Source organism: Bubalus kerabau, chromosome 15, assembly GCF_029407905.1.
Source record: "Bubalus kerabau isolate K-KA32 ecotype Philippines breed swamp buffalo chromosome 15, PCC_UOA_SB_1v2, whole genome shotgun sequence".
NCBI classification, from domain to species: Eukaryota; Metazoa; Chordata; class Mammalia; order Artiodactyla; family Bovidae; genus Bubalus; species Bubalus kerabau.
In genome coordinates, this window is record NC_073638.1 from 11,670,065 (window position 1) to 11,685,518 (window position 15,454).

Here is a 15,454-nt window from a genome sequence, read left to right on the forward strand (position 1 = left end):
CTTTCATGCATTGGAGAAGGAAATGGCAACCCACTCCAGTGTTCTTGCCTGGAGAATCCCAGGGATGGCAGAGCCTGGTGGCTGCTGTCCATGGGGTCGCACAGAGTCGAACACGACTGAAGCGACTTAGCGGCGGCAGCAGCATTCACATTGCTGAGCTTTGAGTGTTCTTTGTACATTTTACAAAATGGTCCTTTATCAGATTTGATTTTACAAATATTTTTTTCTCAGTCTGTGGCTTGACTCTTCATTTTCTTGACAATGTTTTTCATGGAACAGAAACGCTTAATTTGAATAGAAGTGTAGTTTAACTTCTTTCATGGATTATATCTTTGATGTTTTATCTAAAGAGGCACCACCAAGTCCAAGATCACCAGGTTTTCTCCTATATTATCTTCTAAGAGTTTTGCAATTTTGCGTTTTTCAAACACTCACTGAAGATGAATGTTGTCAATTTTCTCTTCTGCTAAAACAAAGCAGTATCACAAACGGCATTGTTGCCATGTCTGACTCTTTTGTGACCCCATGGACTATAGCCCAGCAGGCCCCTCTGTATATAGGATTTCTCTAGCAAGAATGCTGGAGTGGGTTGCCATTTCCTTCTCCATGGGATCTTCCTAAAACAGGGATTGAACCTGCATATCCTACATTGTCAGGCAGATTCTTTACCACTGAGCTACCAGGGAAGCCCATGCATGCCATACTTCATAAATATTAATAATATTCTGATAGGTACTTGGTGAACATCTAACCTCATTTCCCTGACTCTAAAATCTGTAATCACAGGTAGTTATGAAAATATCTTCATTAGAGTCATAAAATTAGTCATACTTTAATTTATGTTTTTTAAAAATGATATCATTACAAACTTTGAGCCTCTCCTTGTATCATATTGGGCTTCCCTGGTGGTTCAAATGGTAAAGAATCTGCTTGCAATATCGTAGACCTGGGTTTGATATCTGGGTTCAAAGATCCCCGTGAGAAGGGAATGGCAACCCACTCCAGTATTCTTGCTTGGAAAATTCCATGGACAGAGAAACTTGGAGAGCTACAGTCCATGGAGTCACAAAGAGTCAGACATGACTGAACTACTAACACACACAATATTCATTTATTCATTCATTTGTTCAATCCATTATGTCTACAATAAATATCTATCAAGACAAACTCTGTCTACACATAGGATTATTAATAAATTATATGTGAAACAGCATAAAGTCATCATTACATGTTAGCATACTGTGATTTTTAAATTAAGAATATTAGATAACAACATAATGATTAAGCATTCAGGGCAGAGAGAGATTTGCCCTGAATGCTTAATCATTATGTTGTTATCTAATATTCTAGGCTGGCATAGTGTTTGTGCGTTCAGAAGGTAGTTGAATTTTAAAGTAGTCATAGAGAGTTGATTAGGTTTTGTTTATTAAGGAGAAGCGGCTTTGTAGGTTATTTAATCATGCAGTAATTACTCATTCAACAATATGAATTTATTAGTGTATCTAATACTTTGAAGGTTGATCTCTTGAGCTACAAACTATTTTTGGTGTAAAAATTCAGAATCTTATTTAACAGTCCTTAATTATTTTTCACTGATGGAAATTCAAGGTTTCAATAAATGTCTCAATATGATTTTTTTTTAACTGAAACTCTATGTAAATGAACAAAATACAATCATACAGATCTGGGTGTACACAAGTCTAGTGTCAGTTTAATAAATAAACTATCAATGTGTCTAGTTTGGAATTTGAATTTCTAAAACAAGAAAAGGAATGTCACATGGCTGACAGTTCCACCCACATGATCTTCATTAATAGGGCAAAGTATGACATATGCAGGCCCGTTCAAAGTCATTGCTCTGGTCTATGAAGGCAAATATTCTTTGCTGCTTCAAATGTTGACATAAATCTGCTCAAATGTCTCTTATTCTTTTTGGTAGAGATCCTCAGCTGCTAACCTGATGAGTTTCCATATTACATTTTTGTGAAAGGCATAGTAAACTGCATTAAAGACAATTCAAAGCGTCAGAACAAAATAAGGTCCTTATTAGACATTGTGATAAATGTGAAAAATACACATAGAAAAAGTTATCTTTATTATATTCATGTTGATAATTAATTTGACTCGTATTTCTTTTAATTTTATTAATTAGATTTTAATAGCAAATCTTGAGTATATGAAGAATTGGGCAATGTCAGCTCTTTTAGATATAGTTTTAATACACTGTTCTGTGTAGATTCAGGTATCAGGCATATTGAAATAGTTCATATAAATCAAAGTTCTGATCCATAAGAATTTATTCAGTGAGGATGCTATATAGTCATTGTGTTTTGCTCAATTCTCAGAAAATAGCATGCCTTCATGAAATGGTTTAACTAAAACAGAAACACTTCAATTCAAACAGAAAATGCTAGCAGATATTTCTTAAACATACTTTATGAAATTGTTTTTGAATTAGTCAATAAATGTATCATATGAACACTGTATGGTAACTTCAATTATAATATTAAATCCTGAAACTCAAAAATATATATATATATATTTCCTGTCATGCATAGAAATTACTGACAGAACAGAAGGAAATTTTCCATTTAATCAAACATTGCTGCAAGGACACTGAACCAAATGATATACTTGGGAAACATTGTATATCAACAGCTATCTAGCATCAACTTTATAATATCAAATTATACACATATAGATATAGATTCATGTATCTATAATAGACATATATGTATGTATAAAGGCTTTAACTTTGGAATAAGTATTTTATTTGTGCTGACCTATGTTGTTGAATGAAAAAAATCACAAATATATATCAATGAATCAAAATGTTCCCATTCTTATTGCTAGAAAACTTTAATAATATATTTTATTTCATTATTTAATTTAGTAAGTAAATATTTAGATTGTCTCTCATGTGTCTCATGCATGCTTTGCTCAGTCATGTCTGACTCTTTGCAACCTTATGGACTGTAGCCTGCCAGGCTCCTCTGTCCATGAAATTTCCCAGGCAAGAACATTGGAGTGGGTTACCATTTCCTCCTCCAGGGGATCTTCCTGACACAGGGATTGAACTCACATCTCTTGTGTTTCCTGCATTGGTAGGCAGATTCTTTACCACTGTGCCACCTGGGAAGTCCTTAAAAAACCATAAAAATTTAGTGGAAATTAATTACTGCATTTGAGTAACCAGAATTTCTTACAGACTGTACATCCCTAAACTGGGTAAGTCAAAAGAAGTTGTAATACAATGTATAAATTTGGCTTTCTGGGTTATCTCAATAGGGACTGATTTGGAAATGTAGCGTTGGGATTGATTATTGTAAATGTTTTTTTAAGGCCCAGGTGTTTCAGATTTGCAGATAAATCTTATATAATCCACAAAATTCTTGATTTTCATGTGTTACTTTTAAGGATTTGTCCCATTTACTTATTACTCACAGGATGAAGTTGATATGGTGGAAACAACAGATTTGTTTCCAACTACAAACTGAGTGTGAATCGTCAGCTACTTAAAAATCTTAGTGCATCCACTTTTTAAAATGGTAATTATGTCACTATATCATGATTTTGTTGTGCCTAATTAAATGAAGAAATCAATCTATAATATAATGTTTAGATTGTACTATATACTGTATTTAGCAATGCAGGATATACTGGATTTAGGAACTTCCAAGTTTATACATTGCATTTAATTGAACTTAGAATATATTTCATTTAATTATAAATTGATTATTTCCTCATAGGTTATTTCTGATAAGAGCAATGAAGAAAAAAACCTTAATTTATATAGTCTAAAAGCAGAATAAGTCTAGTTTTTATTATAATATATATGTCATAATAAATAAATATTATTGAAGGTTGATTCGATCGATTCCTGGGTTAGGAAAATCCCCTGGAGAATGGAAAGGCTACCCACTCCAGTATTCTGGCCTGAAGAATTCCATGGACTGCACAGTACATGGGGTCACAAAGAGTGACTGAGTGACTTTCACTTTCACTTTCTTTCTTTGAAGGTTGAAGAATTATTTGACCTAACATTATGGTGCAATGTGGTTGTGTTTGCCTCATGTAGATCTAGAGATAAATAGCTTGTTATTAACCTGTCTTTGAACCTTATTGTAGATTATATATGCTAGCAGTGATTAGTTGCTAGGAGAAAGATTTATTATATTTGAGGAATAGTAAATGGACTTTCTGAAGTCTGGGCTATGAAAGTGTAAGTGAAGTCCCTCAGTCGCGTCCGACTCTTTGCAACCCCGTGGACTGTAGCCCACCAAGCTCCTCCGTCCATAGGATTCTCCAGGCAAGAATACTAGAGTGGGTTGCCATTTCCTTCTCCAGGGGATCTTCCTGACCCAGGGATAGAACCCAGGTCTCCCGCATTGCAGGCAGACGCTTTAACCTCTGAGCCACCAGGGAAGTACTTCCCTATGAAAAGAGTTCCCTAAATAATCAAAAGAGCATATCAGTGAAAGTCACTAAATTATTGCTGTCATTGATATAGTTGCAAGAGGGATAAAAATGCTAGAGAAAAAAATCTATTAATAATACATTCTTTTAAATACACATATGCATGCATATGGGTTTCCCGGGTGGCTCAGATGGTAAAGAATCTGCCTGCAATGTAGAAGACCTGGGTTTGATCCCTGGGTCAGTAAGATCCTCTGGAAAGGGGAATGGCTACCTATATTCTTACCTGAAGAATTCCATGGACAGAGGAGCCTGGCAGGCTACAGTCCGTGGGATCACAAAGAGCCAAACATGATTGACCAACTAACACTTTGGGAGTTTCCCAGGTGGCTCAGATAGTAAAGAATCTGCCTGCAGCACGGAGACCTGGGTTTGATCCTGTGGATCCCATGGAAGATCTCCTGGGGAAGGAAATGTAAACCCACTCCAGTCATCCTGCCTAAAGAATCCCAAGGACAGAGGAGCCTGGTGGGCCACAGTCCATGGGGTTGCAAAGAGTTGGACACAACAGTGACTAACACACACATACATATGTATTCTAAATAGACTGTGTAAATAAATGAATTTATTCAATAAATAGTCATAAAATTGGTATTAAGCAATGCTATGGATACAGAAATTAATAGAACAGAATGAAACAGATTCAGTAGAGATTCATATGTGTAAAATAATACATTTTAATGACATATGTTAGAGCCATCTAAGAATTTCCATTTTATCTTACAAGTATCAAATTAAAATTCCTGTTCCTTAGTTATAGGTCCATATATTCTGACATAAAGGTGGAATACATATAATTTTTAAGGTTTTGCTTTGAAATTGATATAGAAAAATATTTGAAAATCACAATACTTTGGCCACCTGATGTGAAGAGCTGACTCATTGGAAAAGACCCTGATGCTGGGAAAGATTGAGGGCAGGAGGTCAAGGGGATGACAGAGGATGAGATGGTTGGATGGCATCAGCGACTCGATGGACGTGGGTTTGGGTGGACTCCAGGTGTTGATGATGGACAGGGAGGCCTGGCATGCTGCGGTTCAGTGTGCTGCAGTCCATGTAGTTCCAAAGTTAGCAACTGAACAACAATATTCTCATTCCTTTGTTGTTATTTCAATTTTATAAGCTCTTCAACAGTGGAAGATTCTATCCCAAGAAATCACTTTCTTTGGTCATCCACAAGAAGCAACTTCTCAGCCACTAAAGTTGCATCATGATATTGAAGCAATTCAGTCACACCTCATTCCACTTCTAATTCTAATTTCCTATTTTCAGCATATCTGCAGTTACTTCCTCCACTGAAGTTGTGAACCCCTCTGAGTCATTCCAAACTCCTGTTAATATTATTTTGACCTCTATTCTGAATCACAAATATTCTTAATGACATCTAGAATGATGAATCCCTTCCAGAATGTATTCAATTTACTTGGCTGAGATTTATCAGAAAAAATCACTTATCAATGGCAGCTATAGCCTTAATATATATGTTTATCAAATAATAAAACTTGAAAGTCAAAATGACTCCTTGACCCATGGGATATAGAATGAATGTTGTTAGCAGGCAAGTGAATTATATTAATCTTGTTGTACATCTCCATCAGAGCTCTTGGATGACAAGGTGCATTGTCAATAACCAGCAATATTTTGACACATTTTATCTGAGCAGAAGGCTTCAACAGTAGGCTTAAAATATTTATTAAACCATGTTGTAAACAGATGTGCTGTGATTTCGGCTTTATTGGTCCATGTAGGACACAGGGTAGATTTAGAATAATTTTTAATCACCATAGGATTTTCAAATAGTGACTAAGAGTTGGCTTCAACTTATGTCATGAGTTACATTAGCCCTTAACGAGAGAGTCAGCCTATCCTTTGAAGTTTTGCAACCAGGTATTGCCTTCTCTTCTCTAGCTGTAAAAGTCCTAGATGGCATCTTCTCCTATTATAAGGTTTTGCCTACACTGGAAATCTGCTGTTTAATAGAGTCATCTTCACTAGTTATCTTTGACATTCTGAAATGCTTGGTGCAGCTTCTATGTCAGTACCTGCTGCTAATCTGCACTTTCATGTTATAGAAATGGCTTCTTTCCTTATAAATGTCAAATCAATGTCTGCCAGCTTCACTCTTTTCTTCTACAGCTTCCTCACCTCTCTCAATCTTCAGAGAATTGAAGAGAGCTAGGACTTTGTTCTGGCTTAGGTTTTGGATTCAAGGAATATTGTAGTTGGTTGGATCTCCTAGCTGAATCACTAAAACTTTCTCCATCATTACCAACAAATCTGTTTTGCTTTCTTTTCAGTTATATGTTCACTAGAGTAGCATCTTTAATTTCCTTCAAGAACTTTTTGTTTGCATTTACAATTTAGCTAACTCGCCCAGAAAGCCTAGCTTTTGGCCTATGTTGACTCTTGACAAGCCCCCCTTGCTGAGCTTAATCATGTCTAGCTTTTTATTTAAAGTGAGAGACATGTGATTCTTCTTTCATTTGAACACATATGGATATTGTGGGGTTATTAATAGTTCTAGTTTCAATATTACTGTTTGTCAAGTGATAGAGAAGCTTGAGCACAATGAGAGACTTGGGAGAATGGGCAGTTGGTGGAGCAGTCAGAATACACATAGCATTTATCTACTGTTTGCTGCTTCATGTGGGCATAGTTAATTGTGCTTCAAAACAACTACAGTAGTAACATTAAACCACTCATCAAGGATCACCATGATGAATATAACAATAATGGAAAACTTTGAAATATTTTGGGAATTACCCAAAAGTGATATAGAAATACCAAGCAAGCAAATGCTGTTGGAAAAATGGTGCTGATAGATTTGATTGACAAAGGATTGCCACAAACCTTCAATTTGTAAAAACATACAGTATCTATAATGTCCAATAAAGCAAAACACAATAAAACAAGGTGTATGTTTTTTATTTTTTGAAGAAATTAAATATTACATTAATAAAAATTAAAAATTTCAAAATAAAGGATTTAATGCAATTAGTATGTGCTTCATGATCATTCATACTAGGTTGAAGATTAGGTAGTGCTGTGCATTTTGAACAGTGAGATAAAAGCAGGAGCTTAAAGTTAAGAATGTGAGTTCATATTATGGAAGTTTTCTACTATATCATAGAAACACTTATCCCAGTGTTATTGTTATACAAAGACACTTTCAACAGAATGTAATTAAATAGCTTCACATAAGAAATTTTTAAAAGACAAATAAACTACTTTTTTACAAAAAGCATACTTGGAAATATATTTCCTTTAAAGAATTTGTTACTGTACCTCCTCTCTTTAGAAGGAATCAGAGACACAATTGGTGTAACCCTTAGGTTAGCCATCTAAATTCACTCATCTGAATGACTGCAACTTATATTAGGATGCTATAAAATTATGGGTAATTTTTAGTTTATGTACCTATCTCCATTTTCCTTCCACAATATGAAATTGGAATACAATAACAGAGCAGGTTTCTTTTTTCCCCAAGTCAACAAGCATTTATTAATCTTTCTTTATTCATTAGAAGTTATCAATTGACTCTGTGGCTTTGTCTGACTGTTACTCAAGAGACATTTGACAGCTGTTCCCTGAGGCCAAGAAAGATTCAGTCTAGAAATAGACTTTGGCAGCATTTGACTTGTATGATGCTCCAGGGGCTTTTTCACAGGTAAGATTTTCACAATATGCAGGATTTCATTATTCTTTTTATAAATTTGTATCATTATTATTTTATATTTCTTCTGATTGAACACAAAGCATTTCATGCTGTTAAAATCACTAAAAGCAAAATCTACAGTTCTTCGGTACATATCTTAAAGCTTTCTATACTTAGCAGTTTTGACAACACTGCTGATAACTAATATTGCTTGTATACTTCTTGTACTTCTGTCTTGCTGTTTCTGCTATTCCCTAATAGGGTCAGGAATCCAAACACTAAGTTAGTGTTGAAGAAGACCTATCAAAAATGATTGCTTTGGCTGACAGCTTAGGATGTGTCCAAGATGCATCTGTCAGATTTTGACAGAAGCATTGTTTCCAATAAACTTTGAGCTTCTGTTTGCTGATTTGAATGCATTTCTACCACTATGCTAGGAAAAATGAACACTTCTTCCCTAACATTATTATTCTGCAAATTATTTTTCTCTTGCCTGACTTTTAAAATTTACTTCCAGTATAGTTAATGATACTTTTCAGATAAGGAAAGAGAAGAGTGAGAGAATTCAATAGATCACCTATTGTCACAAAACTAACAAATGCCAGAACTACTGCTAGAACCCTTGTTTCCTGGATTTCATGCCTGTTTTTCATTCCACTTATTTACCCAGGAGTTACTTTGCTAATCCTTCACACTAGAAAAAGACCTTAAATTACAGACCACAACACTATGCACATTTCCTTTATGCAACCTACAATATTATTTAAATACTTGTTTATATTTCTTCTTACTAGAAAATACATTTGAGAAGAATGTTTCTGTGCTGTTTCCATGAGAAACACGATATTACTCAATAATACACAGCAGTGGAAACTAAGTAGCTCAAAAACACTTCTTTGTTAGTGATATTCAAGAACTGCTTTCTGCCTTGCTTCTCCAACTGGCAAATCCATCATCTGACTGAAGTCTGTTGAACTTGTTTCTTGCTTTTTATATTCTGCCTGTTCTCCCTCCCTGATATGAATCTTCTCCCCAGCCCTACCCCAATCAATCCTCCCCACCCATCTAACCCACCAGCCCCCCTCCAAAGAAAACCTGTCAAGAATAACTCATAGTGCTCATGTCTCCTTTGGGCATGTTATATGAACTAGAATTAAAACAATAACATGTCAACTGTTATCTTCATGTGCTCAAATTCTCTTTGTCCAGAAACTATATAGTTTCAGCTTAATTATAAACCTGCCCCTATTCCTCAAGGAATTAATACGGTCGAGTGGATTAACAAAGATTTTTGTGGACGAGTCTTACTTTCCTCAGGTATCAAATGTGTATGAACATCTAAGACAGTTTTGGTAAGAGCAGAATATATTGAGCACCTAATGAAGAGCACAAAGATATTGTGTTGTTTATCTTTATCTTCAACTTTGAAAAACCATAACTTTTTTTTTTTGGTCTGATACATTCTCCCTCCAGACTCCACACTCACATTTTTTTGTACTCTTCATTTCCATAGAACTTATTCCTATTATTAGTGCCATCCCTACTATTAGCATTTCCCTGTGTGAGCTCTTGGAGAAGGCAATGGCGCCCCACTCCAGTACACTTGCCTGGAAAATCCCATGGACGGAGGAGCCTGGTAGGCTCCAGTCCATGGGGTAGCTAAAAGTCTGGCACTACTGAGGGACTTCACTTTCACTTTTCACTTTCATGCATCGGAGAAGGAAATGGCAACCCACTCCCGTGTTCTTGCCTGGAGAAACCCAGGGACAGAGGAGCCTAGTGGGCTGCCGTCTATGGAGTCACACAGAGTCAAACACAACTGAAGCGACTTAGCAGCAGCAGCAGCAGTGTGAGCTCTGGCCCTCTCTAATTGTTTATTCTATCTTCCTGTTCTTATATGTTGGTCTCCTTGTCTTAATTGAAGGATGGTTGTTCATTCTACAGATCTTTTTCCATTGATCCCAATTCATAGACCATGGAGAAGGATTGGGTACTCTTCTTTGTTCTTAATTTTCCATTCTTCTAAATAAGTTCTCATCTTTTTAAGGCTGCTACTTTGTACTTTGTTCTTTCCTTGGTATCTTCTCATTTGTATTAGTCTTGCAATATTTACTGTAGCAAACATGTGATGTTTGTATCTTTGCCTCAATCCCCTTCTAATTGCAGCCACAGCTGCAGCACATGGATCTAGGAGAACTCTGCCAGCTACCAACCTCTGTATTCAACCTCAGGGTTTTCTACACAGAATCAAACATGCTATATCTAGTTAAAGTACAGCCAAGACATGAAAACGAGTTAATCCCCTAGGACTTCCACAGATGCTAAGGAATTAAAGCAAATGGAGAAATACTCTGATCTCCCATATCGCAAAGGCATAATTCTAGAAAGCATCCCTGACACTTCTAGATATTTTCTGGATCAAGCTCTCATTGCTCACATGCTGCTGCTGCTGCTGCTAAGTCGCTTCAGTCGTGTCCGACTCTGTGCGACCCCATAGACTGCAGCCCACCAGGCTCCCCCGTCCCTGGGATTCTCCAGCCAAGAACACTGGAGTGGGTTGCCATTTCCTTCTCCACATTACTCACATAGGTTACCTCAAAACATATTCTGGTTTTGAATCTTCCTCCTTCTTGATCTCATTTTTCTTTTTTCCTAACTTTGCTTCTTGGAATCATTTCTCAATAAGCTACCTGTGTCCATATCCTTAACATCCATTCTCTTATTAGAGCAGAAACTAAAAATTATACACTCTCAAGGCTGTAAACAAGTAACCATTATCTTCATTCCTCTTTTCTTTCTGCTGTTATATTTTCTCTAGCCTCGTAACATAACCATGTATGCTATTTCTCCCTGTTTTTTTCTTTGTTTTTGCTTCATTTTACTCTGAATAACTAAAGATTTCTCTTTATGTTCAAGTATATCAAAGGAGTAGGTGTATACTCATATTTACTACTTTCTCACCACTTGGAATCCAGTTCTTTACCTCCTTACTTTCTGAAACTCCTCCTTGAAATGTATCAAATGCTCCTTAGTTTCCAAATTCTATAAGCTATTTTTCTGTTCTCATTCTCCTTGACATTTTCAGGCTTTGATCATGATATAAAGTTTCCTTTCCATTGATTTTTAGGACAAATTTCTCTCTTGCTTCTAGACTTTCTTCTCTGATCACTTCACATATTCTGCTGAATTACATTGAGATGTTTTTCCTTACGATTCAAATTGTTCTACACTTGAACTACAGTCAAATTTTACTCTAGGAAGGTTTTGTTTTCACATTTTATACTGCAAATGTGTTGTTTTCAAAATTTTCTGCACAATGAAATTACCAGAGGATTAAAAAAAAAAAAAAATTTGCAGCTTAGCACCTGCCTGCAGACATATTAAATGGCATGAATTGAGAATTGGGCATTGGGATTTTTATCAAATGATGTAATGTTCAATAAAATTTGAGAACCACTGTTCTAAATTAAAGATAAATGTAACTCCTAAATTTTTTAGTATTTGTCCGATATCTTGTCATCTCCAGTTTTTAGTTTACATTGTTTTAAGAAATGCTTTTCTAGCCATATCTCCACTTTGCCAAATCTTACCTTTCTTTAAGTTCCAGTGGAAACCTGGAACTTTCTTTCATTAAAAATTTCTTCCATAAAACATGTTCTAAGCAGTTGTGACTAATATTGAACCATTTGAAAATGTTATTAATGAATCTTTTATGGACTTTTGTTTTCATGAGAATACGTTCAACTTCTGTGTTGTTCACCAATGTATCCCACATTCAAGCAGGTTTTCTGAAAGCCATATAGGAGATTCTCATGAAATACTTGATGACTGACTGACTAGTTGAATAAACCACCTAAAAAATGACCAACAATCTCATATGTTTTTGTTCAGGGCCTATAATCACCTAAAAATGACAATGTCTGAGGGGAATATCTATGTCTAATTAATTCACTACATCTCTCTATTCTGAAGGACTATCTTATATATATACATGTTGCTGATAATTATTTTTGGATAGGTAAATTAATGAATATGTATACAGCTTTACATTTAATTACCTTAAATTTTTAAATGATAAATTTAATCACAAAAAAATTGAAACTGACCAAGCCATAATATGTCTACACTTCATTTTTCTGATTTTGAATGAAAAGACTTGGCTAAGATATTTCTATTTTACACCTCTAAAATAATCTACTATTCTATTCATTTTAATCCTATAGCTATTATTTATTAAAAGCTAGCTGTGTGCCAAGCATTGGGATAAATTTGTTGAAGGTATTGTTTAATCAGTTCTCACAAAAGGTGACTGTAGGGCATGAAGTTAGGATACAGACAATATTAGATTCAAATCCTAGTCTCCTCACTAAATTAATCATGACTGCAGGTAAATTACTTAATCTCTCTAATTTACTTTCTCTCACTTACTATAAATGAGTTGTGAGAATTAAATTAGTTAATGTGTGAAAAGTGTTTAGAAGTTGCCTGGTACTGAATAAACGATTGGTTTTTTAAGCTATTAATTTAATAGTTGTTATTCAATACTAACTACATGATGAAAATAGAAATAAGAGTTAGTATTTTTCAGGGTCATAGATGCTTCAAATGGAAGAGTTTAAATTCAAATAGGTTAGTTATTAGCTCCTTAGAAATTGTGTTCTGGTTAATACTGGAATATGTCTTAGCCCTACATATGCAGCTTGCTTTTTATAAACCTATGATGCTTGATACTCTTTAGAGAGAAATTTGGATTCACTCTGTGATTAGAAGTATTATAAAGTTATAAAGCTCTAAAACAGACTTGTAATGGAAATCCTGACCTAGCTTTAACTATAGGTGACACTAAATAAATGTCTTTGCTTTGGCTCTGAATCTACTCAATAAAGTGGAAAATGACTGTGCTAGTTGGGTGTGCAATCATACAAAACAGCTCAGTAAATTGTAAAGAATGTTCTGGCACCAAATGCTTGTGCAAGAACAGCATTTATGCAGGGCTATACGTATTTAAATTTGAGATCAAGTTGCTGATTCTGTGTTAACATTTTAAGACAAGCTTTTAAAATATAGTTAATGTTTAATTTCCATTTCTACTGTAATGGAGTCAAAACGTATTACACAGTAAAGAAGATGTAGTAGCACTTAGTCTCCTTTAAAAATGTGCCTTATATCTACCCAAGTACAGAGCTCATCTGTTTAAGAAGGATCCTGTAAACATGATTTGTGCATTTTTGTGTAACATTATGAGTCTCAGTATAGTGTCGCCCTCAAACCCCAAGAAGTTGGAAGGAAAAGGGAGTAAATATTTTTTCAGAAGTATACTTTATTTTTTAATTTATTTACTTATTTTAATTGGAAGCTAATTACTTTACAATATTGTAGTGGTTTTTGCCATACATTGATATGAATCAGCCATGGGTGTACATGTGTCCCCCATTCCAAAATCCCCTGCTATCTCCCTCCCCATCCCATCCCTCAGGGTCATTCCAGTACACCGGCCCTGAGTGCCCTGTCTCATGCATCGAACCTGGACTGGTGATCTATTTAACATATGGTAATGTACATGTTTCAATGCTATTCTCTCAAATCATACCACTCTCACCTTCTCCCACAGACTCCAAAAGTCTGTTCTTTACATCTGTGTCTCTTTTGCTGTCTCGCATATAGGGTCATCATTACCATCTTTCTAAATCCCATATATATGGGTTAATATACTGTATTGGTGTTTTTCTTTCTGACTTACTTCACTCTGTATAAGAGTCACCTCATTAGAACTGATTCAAATGCATTCTTTTTAATAGCTGAGTAATAGTCCATTTTGTATATGTACCATAGCTTTCTTATCCATTCGTCTGATAATGGTCATCTAGGTTGCTTCCATGTCCTAGCTATTGTAAACAGTGCTGCGATGAACATTGGGGTACATGTGTCTCCTTCAATTCTGGTTTCCTCAGTGTGTATGCCCAACAGTGAGATTGCTGGGTCGTATGGCAGTTCTGTTACCAGTTTTTGAAGGAATCTCTACACTGTTCTCCATAGTGGCTGTATTAGTTTGCATTACCACCAACAGGGTAAGAGGGTTCCCTTTTCTCCACACCTTCTCCGTCATTTATTCTTTGTAGACTTTTGGATAGCAGCCATTCTGACTGGCATGAGATGGTACCTCATTGTGATTTTTATTTGCATTTTTTCTGATAGTGATTGATGTTGATAATCTTTTCATGTGTTTGTTAGCCATCTGTATGTCTTCTTTGGAGAAATGTCTGTTTAGTTTTTTGGCCCATTTTATGATTGGGTCTTTAATTTTCTGGAATTGAGCTGCATGAGCTGCTTGTACATTTTGGAGATTAATTCTTTGTCAGTTGCTTCATTTACTATTATTTTCTCCCATTCTGAAGGCTGTCTTTTCACCTTGCTTATAGTTTCCTTCATTGTACAAAAGCTTTTAAGTTTAATTAGGTCCCATTTGTTTATTTTTGCTTTATTTCCATTACTTTGGGAGGTGGGTCATAGAGGATCCTGCTGTGATTTATGTCAATGAGTGTTTTGCCTATGTTTCCCTCTAGGAGTTTTTTAGTTTCTGGTCTTACATTTAGATCTTTAATCCATTTTGAGTTGATTTTTCTGTATGGTGTTAGAAAGTGTTCTAGTTTCATTCTTTTACAAGTGGTTGACGAGTTTTCCCAGCACCACTTGTTAAAGAGATTCTCTCTTCTCCATTGTATAGTCTTGCCTCCTTTGTCAAAGATAAGGTGCCCATAGGTGTGTGGATTCATCTCTGGGCTTTCTGGGTTTTTGTTTGTTTGTTTGTTTGTTTTCCATTGATCTATATTTCTCTCTTTGTGACAATACCATTCTCTCTTGATGACTGTAGCTTTGTAGTAGAGCCTGAAGTCAGGCAGGTTGATTCCTCCAGTTCTATTCTTCTTTCTCAAGATTGCTTTGGCTATTCAAGGTTTTTTGTATTTCCGTACAAATTGTGAACTTATTTGTGTTATTTCTCTGAAAAATACCATTGGTAGCTTGATAGGGATTGCATTGAATCAATAGATTGCTTTGAGTACTATACTAATTTTCACTATATTGATTCTTCCAATCCATGAACATGGTATATTTCTCCATCTATTTGTGTTGTCTTTGATTTCTTTCATCAGTGTTATATAGTTATATATCTTTTGTTTTTTTAGGTAGATATATTCCTAAGTATTTTATTCTTTTCAATGCAACAGTGAATGGAATTGTTTCCTCAATTTCTGTTTTCTCAATGTTAGTGTATAGGAATGCAAGGGATTTCTTTGTGTTAATTTTATATCCTGAAACTTTACT